The sequence below is a fragment of the Chelmon rostratus genome, chromosome 19, assembly GCF_017976325.1.
Source record: "Chelmon rostratus isolate fCheRos1 chromosome 19, fCheRos1.pri, whole genome shotgun sequence".
NCBI classification, from domain to species: Eukaryota; Metazoa; Chordata; class Actinopteri; order Chaetodontiformes; family Chaetodontidae; genus Chelmon; species Chelmon rostratus.
Window position 1 is genome coordinate 14,129,388 of NC_055676.1, and position 8,319 is coordinate 14,137,706.

Here is an 8,319-nt window from a genome sequence, read left to right on the forward strand (position 1 = left end):
CCTAGAAAATAAAGGCAGTTAAAGCAGGTGTGGGTCTTTGGCGTCCTGTCAATCAAGCCGTGGAACTGAGTTAGTGTGTGTGTGTGTGTGTGTGTGTGTGTGGAGCTGTAGTTACCGCAGCAGACTTATCGAGTGTCACAAGCAAACACAGCTTCCTCTCTGTCATTGTCTTGCAGAGAATAGACTCTTGTTCCCAGGGCTCACTGTCACAAAAAACTGTAGGGCCGCTCATCAATGAGGTGCATGTAAGCATGCAGAGCATTTGGTCTCTCAAGAGTTCAAGAAATCATCACCAAGCCGCAGTAATTGATCCATTTTTCTCTTCATTTTCATTTTAATGAAGTGAAAATGCGCTGTTTTTGTGGTCAGGCGAGTGGAATACATGCCCAGCTGGACAACAGGGCATTTAGAAAAAAGGAACATCAATATTGGCACACTTATTCTTTGTAACTACTGAGCTTTTACCGCCTCCTTTCTCTTCCTCAGTCTCAAAAAGAACCGGCCATATGAAACTGTAATTGCTTTATAATTGCCACGGTTTTGCTATGGCCGTAAATTTCTAAAGACAGGATACAAGAAACGGATAGTGTTTCATCCAGGGACCTCTGAGGAATCCAAGCACAGCTTTCATTCAGGAGCATATTGTTCATGCAGAGGGAAGCAGTGAATGAATAGGTAGTGGCTCCGACATATTAATACTTATTTGTAAAACACTTTTTCCAAAATTCTAGACAAATCGGTAGAATCTTTTAAATCATCTCTAAAAACTCCCTCTTGAGCCTTTTCTCTATCTTTTAACCTGTGAATTGGTTCTATTTTGGCATGATCCTCATTGTTTTACCTTTTATTGATTTGTCCTGTGATCTGTTTTAAAATTATTCTGATAGTTTCACTATTTTGTCATATTTAAACATTTATTTAATTTGATTTATTGATAAGAAGAAATACAGATTTAGTGTTGCACACCCTTTGATTCAACACATTCTTTCTTGTCAAAACCTGGCGCCTGCATCTTGTGTTGTTCCGACAGTTCCATAAAGATTTGGGTTTGTTATGCTAGAAGAGGCTCATCCATGACGACCCCCCCCCCCCCATTCAGGAATAAACACATACAAATGTGCTAACTCTGTTTGAATCTTTGTCTATGGAATAAAATATAACCATGTGAAATATGAAAAAAAATCCAAAAACAATGTGTACATTTGGAGGCAGAATATGTGAGGAAAACCACAGACTGAAATAACAAAACGAAAGAGAGGGAAAATAAAAAGTATTATGTGCTGCAAAAAAATAAAATTAAAATTGGAGAGAGTGTGAAGAAAGAGCACAGGACGCACTAGTATCATGGGGTGTTGACAGAGTAGCATAAAGGACAAACAAACAGAAATCTCTGACAGGTTGTCCTGGAAGAGATGATTGACAGATGAACAGGATAAACAGACCAGCTTTGTCCAATAATGGGAGACACACACTTCTACCTCCTTGCTTTTTTACCTCTCTTCCATTTTACTTTGCAGCCTACTCCTCCTCCTCCACGAGCCACTTTGCTTTGATTCAGCTCTGTATCTGTATTTTAAATGACTCAATTACATGGGATCCCGCGGTGAAAATTACGGATGTTTTCCACTATTTCTCTCCACTGGGACACCATGACCCCTCCCTGGCTCCAGTAACCCCCCATTCCCTCCTCCATCCCTCTCTCCTGGCCTCTCTCTCTCCACCTGTCCTATTTTCCTCCTCTCCCACCGTCACCCATCTTTTTTTTTTTGATAAACGTTTCCTTTGCTGTGCGTATCTGCGACTGAGAGGAAATAATAGCTAAATGGTCTTGTTTGTGAGCTCTCTGCACAGTGAGCTGACAAAGAGTGTTTTGCAGGTAATTCTGCTGCTGTGACTAGACAACGAGCCACCGAAAAGACTTTCTTAAGGATGACATGAGGTGCTGTTCAAATCCAAACACCAGGCATGACAGAAATAAAAGCATATCAGCAGGCAGAGCTGCAGAGATGGACAGAACGTTTTTTTTTTTTTATTCATCCAAAGCAAAGCGGTGTTGTGATTCTTTTCAGCACTTTAAACCCACAGCTTATGGGGGTCTGAGGCATTTTAAAAGTGGAATCTATCTTTGATGTACTCTGCTGCTGTTGAGTCTACTTTCAAGATAAAACCCTCACCTACTGCTGTGCCGCTCATACTCACTGAGGTGCAAAGCGGCAAGTAATGCTCAACCAAAGTCAGCGGCTCGGATCGGCTTTAAGGTGGAAATGCATCCGCGGGTCCCAGGAAGAAAAACATGTCTTCCTCATTTCATGGAACAAAGGTGTACCGATCTTGGAGGGCTGTCCATCAGACACTAGGAAGCTTTATTTATTGCTATGGATCAGAAACAGGCAGTGCCACTGTCAGTGTGCCACATTAGAGGTACTGTAATGAAAAAAATCCTTTAGCTTTCATTTTTCTCAAAGACCGGTTTTATAAACTTTAATTTAAAGTGGGTGGAGGTTGGCAGTGTGGAGGTATTAGGGTAGTTCTGGCAGGAAAATTGGGGGCACACAACATATAATATGTATTGCCTTGCTGCACCTACACAGTATGTTTAAAGGATGTAGTAAAAGCAATAAAAAATGATCACAAAAAAGAAAATCCTTTTGCTTTAACTATAATTTTAGAACATAATTGCTATAGGCTCACTCATGAAGACCAGTTAAACACCCAACCCAAACAGCCTGCATACCCTGTGGTGTAATTCAGGCACCATCGGAAAGAACCTACACTGCATTATCATCCATCATAACACACGCCATAACAACCACATAACCAGCGCTATTAAACATTTAGATCATCCAAGGGACTCGCTGAGAGTGGGGCAGACAAAGCTACCAGGATAGCCACCTTGAACCTGATGGGCCTCTCATCCATTCACCGCCACGCAGGCCAACAGATCGAAGAACATAAAAGAGTGTGTGCCAGCAGACAAACCCCACCAGTAGACCCTCGGGAGGGGAGGGGAAGGGGAGAGGCACGAGCCGAGTCCCTTTCAAATGAAGGAGATAAATCTATTGATTTGAGATCAGCATGCTGCATTACTGCTGCTGCCTCAGGGGAAGTGGAGGAGGGTGTAACGGTGAAGGTGGTTCATAGCCATGCTCGATTCATGGAGATGAAAACTCCAGTCTGTTTGTTCGTTGGTTGTTCAAAACTTTGGTCCAGACATAAATATCTCAACAAACTACAATGAATGGACTGTGATGAAGTTTTGCACTGACAGTCTGACTTCAGGGTGCAGGTTGCTTTTAGTGAAATGTCTTGACAGCTGTTGGGTGTCTTTCCGTGGCATAGTTGTTCATGCTGCCCTCAGGATGAGTTGCAAAAACTTTGGTGATTTCCTGACTTTTCATCAAACACCGTCATCTGGTCTTAATTTTAATTTGTCAAATAATTTGGCTATAATCAATAGACTGAGATTTGAGATTTTTGCAGAGTCAGTGTGACATCTGGGTATTTTTGGTATGCTGCAGATTTTGCTTTTGTGTGTATACTGTATATTACTTGCTACATTTTGTGTAAATCAGTGCCTACTGCTAGCATAGCAGGTCGTTTCGAATACAGCCTCAGAGTTAAATGCTGGTAAAGGAGCATAAAAAAAGGCGCCGTGCGTGCCGAAACCTTGCTTTGATTCATAATGTGCAGATGGGCTCCTGACCTGAAGCTGGTCTAACTGTATGAAGTAGGAGCAGGCAGTTCAAAGCTAACAGGCTCAACAGGTCTGAACAGCTGGCAAATGATCTCTCTGCAGACAAGTGGCAGAGTGACACAGCTGTTTATCCCGCCACATGGATCTGGCTTACAGACAGCCATATAATGTATAAGCTACTGAAGTGCACAGAGTTGCTGCTGACTAAGTCCAAATAAAAGCACTTCCATTACATTAGGGTGTGTATTATGTGGTGAGGCAAATAAAAGAGTTAGTACAAGAACGAGTAATTAAGAAACATGATGAACTAACAGTAAGGTATGAGGTAATGTAGCACAAAACAGCTTAATGAATGGATTTGTTTTAAACTAGTTGTAAACTGACTTTACAGTGAATGATCATAGTATCCAGATTAATTTTTCAACATATCTACACTGACTGGATTTTACATGTTGTTACTAAGGTAAATTTGCTTTAATTGTTAATAACAGTATAAAAAATACAAAGTTAATATTTCAATTACAGTAACACCTACTACACACCAACCTATATATCAAATATGAAACATAAGATGGGAGTCAATTAGCCTAGCTTAGTTTAAAGACTGGAAACAGCTTCCCTGGTTCTGTTCGAAGGTAACAAAATCAGTAAAATCTGACAAAGTAACATCTTACATAAGGAACCTTCCTTAAACAACTTCTTGTTTTTAAGCAAAAAAGATATATCACGTTAATCTGTGACCTTTAGAGGCGCTAGTAGGCGACTTTGTTATTTCTGGACAGAGCAGGCCAGCTCTTTTCCCATTTTTCCAATCTTTGTGCTAAGCTAAGCTAACAGGCTGCTGGCAGTAGCTTCATATTTAACGTGCAGACATGAGAATATCAATCTTCTCACCCAACTTCCAGCAAGAAAGCCAATGAGCATATTTCCCCAAACATTGCACGGCTCTGTTAAGTGTTCCCATTAAAGATGGAAAATGACAAAAGGTTAGCAACCTACAACTCAACATAACCACAAATTCTTCTACTAGAGCAATTATACCAGGGTAACTTAATCCTGCATTGAAAAGGTTATCGATTCTTGTTAGCCCCATATAGCCTGCAGACTGATCTAGTCAATGTTAGTGGGTAGTAGAGCTACATTTTGTTGTAACAGGAGACAGGGAAGTCCTCACACTCATTAACCCTTTTAGATGGGAAACATTGAGCAGCAGGCAAAATATTTCTATTTTTCCATCAATATTTCATCACCAGCCCAGGCCAAACAAAGCCAGGGTCTTTGACCGTAATGGTCCCATCTGTCTATAGATCTTAAGGACATCAGTGTATGGGTGTCCTTTGACACCAGAAAATAGGCTTCGACATGAAGGAAAAACACTGCACTCACGCTCACAGGATCCATGGATGTTAGTGAGCCTGGAAGGCAAATGTATCCTGCTTTATTTTGATGGTTCCTCACAGATGGCCTCTTGATGTTGTAGCAGGAGATCAAGTTTCAGGGGTATGAATAAAGAGGACGTCTCGGCTATTAGGACAAATCAGCTCTGTTGAAGCACATCAATGGCTTTTATACCCAACAAGTTATGTGAGCCAAAGTATTAATTAACAAATTAATACGACTATTCCCCTCTCAGCTGATACAAAGTCGCCAATTGCTTGTGAGTCCATTTAATAATCCTAATTTTGAAAAACATTTTAAGAAAGTTTGTTAATTTCTCACTCACATCTTTCACACAATATAAGCCGTTCATCCTCTGATTACTACTAATCTGACTTCATTTAGTGCTGACCATGAATATAAAACGTAAAAATATAAATTATGTATTATATCAAGCCAACAGTATCGACATGGTATCCTGGTCTGACAATTGCTCATTGTTTCTTAGCAATAAGAGTGACCTCATCATCTTTGCCAGGCCCATTAGCTTTCTGCACAGACGTCAGGGGACCAGTCCATTAACCCCTCACCTGCTAAGTAAAGTAGGATTAAGTGAAATGTTCAGAAACAAGGAGCAATTGACAGTTTATTGAGATATCGCTGAGTGTTCTTAATACATGCACAAATGAAATATGATGTGATGGCAGTAATAGCAAAAAGTAACTGAAAGTAAATGAAAGAAGGCAGTCCTGTCATCTGAGGCATTTAAGTGAAATTTAAAGTAGCAAATGTTCAAATGATTTCCTATGCACACGTTGAATTAACTGTGTAAATCTGGAATGTGGAAAAGGACCAGAGGCAGGGCGACTGACATTACAATAGAGCCTCGATACAGCTCACTGAGCTTGGGTTACACAAACCACAGTGGAGGAGAGCCACTTCGGCCTCTAACTGGTGGTAATTAACCCCCCATGGTCATTGTTCCTTTCTCATTGTGTTTTAAGAGGAGAGGTCAGTGAACATGGGAACCTTTTCCACACAGGCAGGTAGATGAAGAGCACAGATTGAATGACCACGAAATATTCTGATGGGTAAAAGACATTGTGATGTGCTTTGTTCAGTTCATGCTTCCCTTTCAAATGAAGACCACTGTTGCTCACAGTTGTAATGTCAGTGATTTTGGAGTTTGAACCAAGTGTGTTTAAAAAGCTGTAGTATTATTACTCCTTGGTAGAATGCAAGGTCATCAGGTTGTTAGTGGCAGAGAGCCATCTTTCAGTTTTTGATTCACAAGATGCATGAACACAATTTCCTGCAGAAGTGTTTAAAAAAAAAAAAAGATTTAAAATCAGATAATGAAATGGTAAGCCCGAGAGGGAATATTAGAGATGAGAGGTATTCACACAACAACAGTGAAATTCAATTTCCACTTAAACAGTAGTGGACACACAGCAACAAGACTAGAGTCAACAGTCATGCATAACAGTCAGGCACAGAGGTGCTTTGAACTAACCTCATAACGTGCTCACAACGATGATGCTAGCATGTTTATGTTTACCACCCTAATTGAGCGTGTTACCATGCGAACATGAAATACTAAATACAAAGTACACCTGAGGCCGTTGGGAATGTCATTAGTGTTGCAGTTACTAGTGTGGGACATGCAGAAGTTTTAACCCGACGATGGTGCTGGAAGTAACGCCAGGAGGCTTTACATAAATAAAAAAAACAAATAATTCATTGCAATAGTGTCACTAGATGGAAAAGCCAACGATCATCAAATCACTGAGATTCATCATTTGGAGACACTGAATATCTGTAGCAAATTCCACACCATCCAATAGTTGTTAGAGATTTCAGTGCTGACCGACATGGTGAACTGACCAACTTTTGTCCCTACTGACATGCTGCTAGCATGGCTATAAAGGACTTGCTTTTTAGGTGAAATAGTGTGCAAACCCTTTCATGACTTATTATTGATAACTGCAGACTTGATAAAGTGTGAACCCTGCTTGCATTTATTAATGGATTACTAACATTTTAAACTGGAAATGAATAAAATGGAAGGATTGCAGATAGGACATCAGCCAAAGGGATTTTTCAGTCTGACAACCCAAAAGTTGACACCTTGTAACTTATCAATAACCTTTTAGCAAGTTATTTATTAGTTTCAGCTTAGAAATCATTCATAAAACGGTGCCTTATCAGAATGTGGCACGAACAGAACAAAAATTGCACTTCCAGTGTCTCTTCACTTTCTCGCTCTTCCAGACCTTCGATCATCCATTTCCAGCACGACTACATTCTCATCGCCAGCGGCCCTCTGCACCTCATCTCAAGAGGTCACAGACCCTGATCCTGAACAATAGCCCCCTTTGTACGTGTGCTGTTGGAGAGTGACAAGGACTTGAAGGTTAGTCGACCTGGCCTCCTGAGGAGACACGGTCGCACAGGAGTGTCCATTAGGGCTCGGTCCTGTGACGCCGCCAACTTTCATGTTGTGCTATTGTTACACGGCTCTCCCCTGAGAGGTGGACACAGAGTGGGTAATGAGGGGTAATTGGTCCAGGGTCAAGGATGATTAATTCCCTTGGTCAGGTGTCAGCCAGTTTTCATACCTGGCTGGCTGGGTAGACAGGTAGGCGGGAGGGGAAGGTGAATGGAATATGAGACAGGGTAGATGAGAGGGTAAGTAGATGTGGATCCAGGCACGCACACACATGCAAAGCCAGTTGATTAGAGAAGTTCGTGCTTAAATAAAACTAAAGACCAGAGTGGACCTTGCATAAAAAACATCTGTCTATTCAAAAAACAAACGCGCACATTGCAAGACAACTATGACATTAATAAAAGAAAATTTCCCGGGATCATATCTTTCCAGAAATAAAGTTGAAAGGTCACTATGATCCTCCCCCTCCAACCACTGAAGCTAGATTGAGATTGATAGCTGTCCCCATCCCTCCTACCTCCCCTTCAGCTTGACTGACTAATCTGAATACCTCTCCATCCATCCCTTCATTCTAACCAAGCAATTTTGGACACTGATTATCTTGCAACCTGTGTGTGTGCGACAGTAAATGCAGGGGCTGGCTGGTAATTGACCAGGCAAAGACTGAGACGCCTGCCGTGTAATTGAGCGGGGGATGAGGGGCTCTTTAAGGACTGAAAGGGTCCGAGGATCCCTCATTGCCCATTAGACCTGGCAGGGGGTCTCCTGTGCCTGTGGACTCCACCTTGAGGCCCGCATG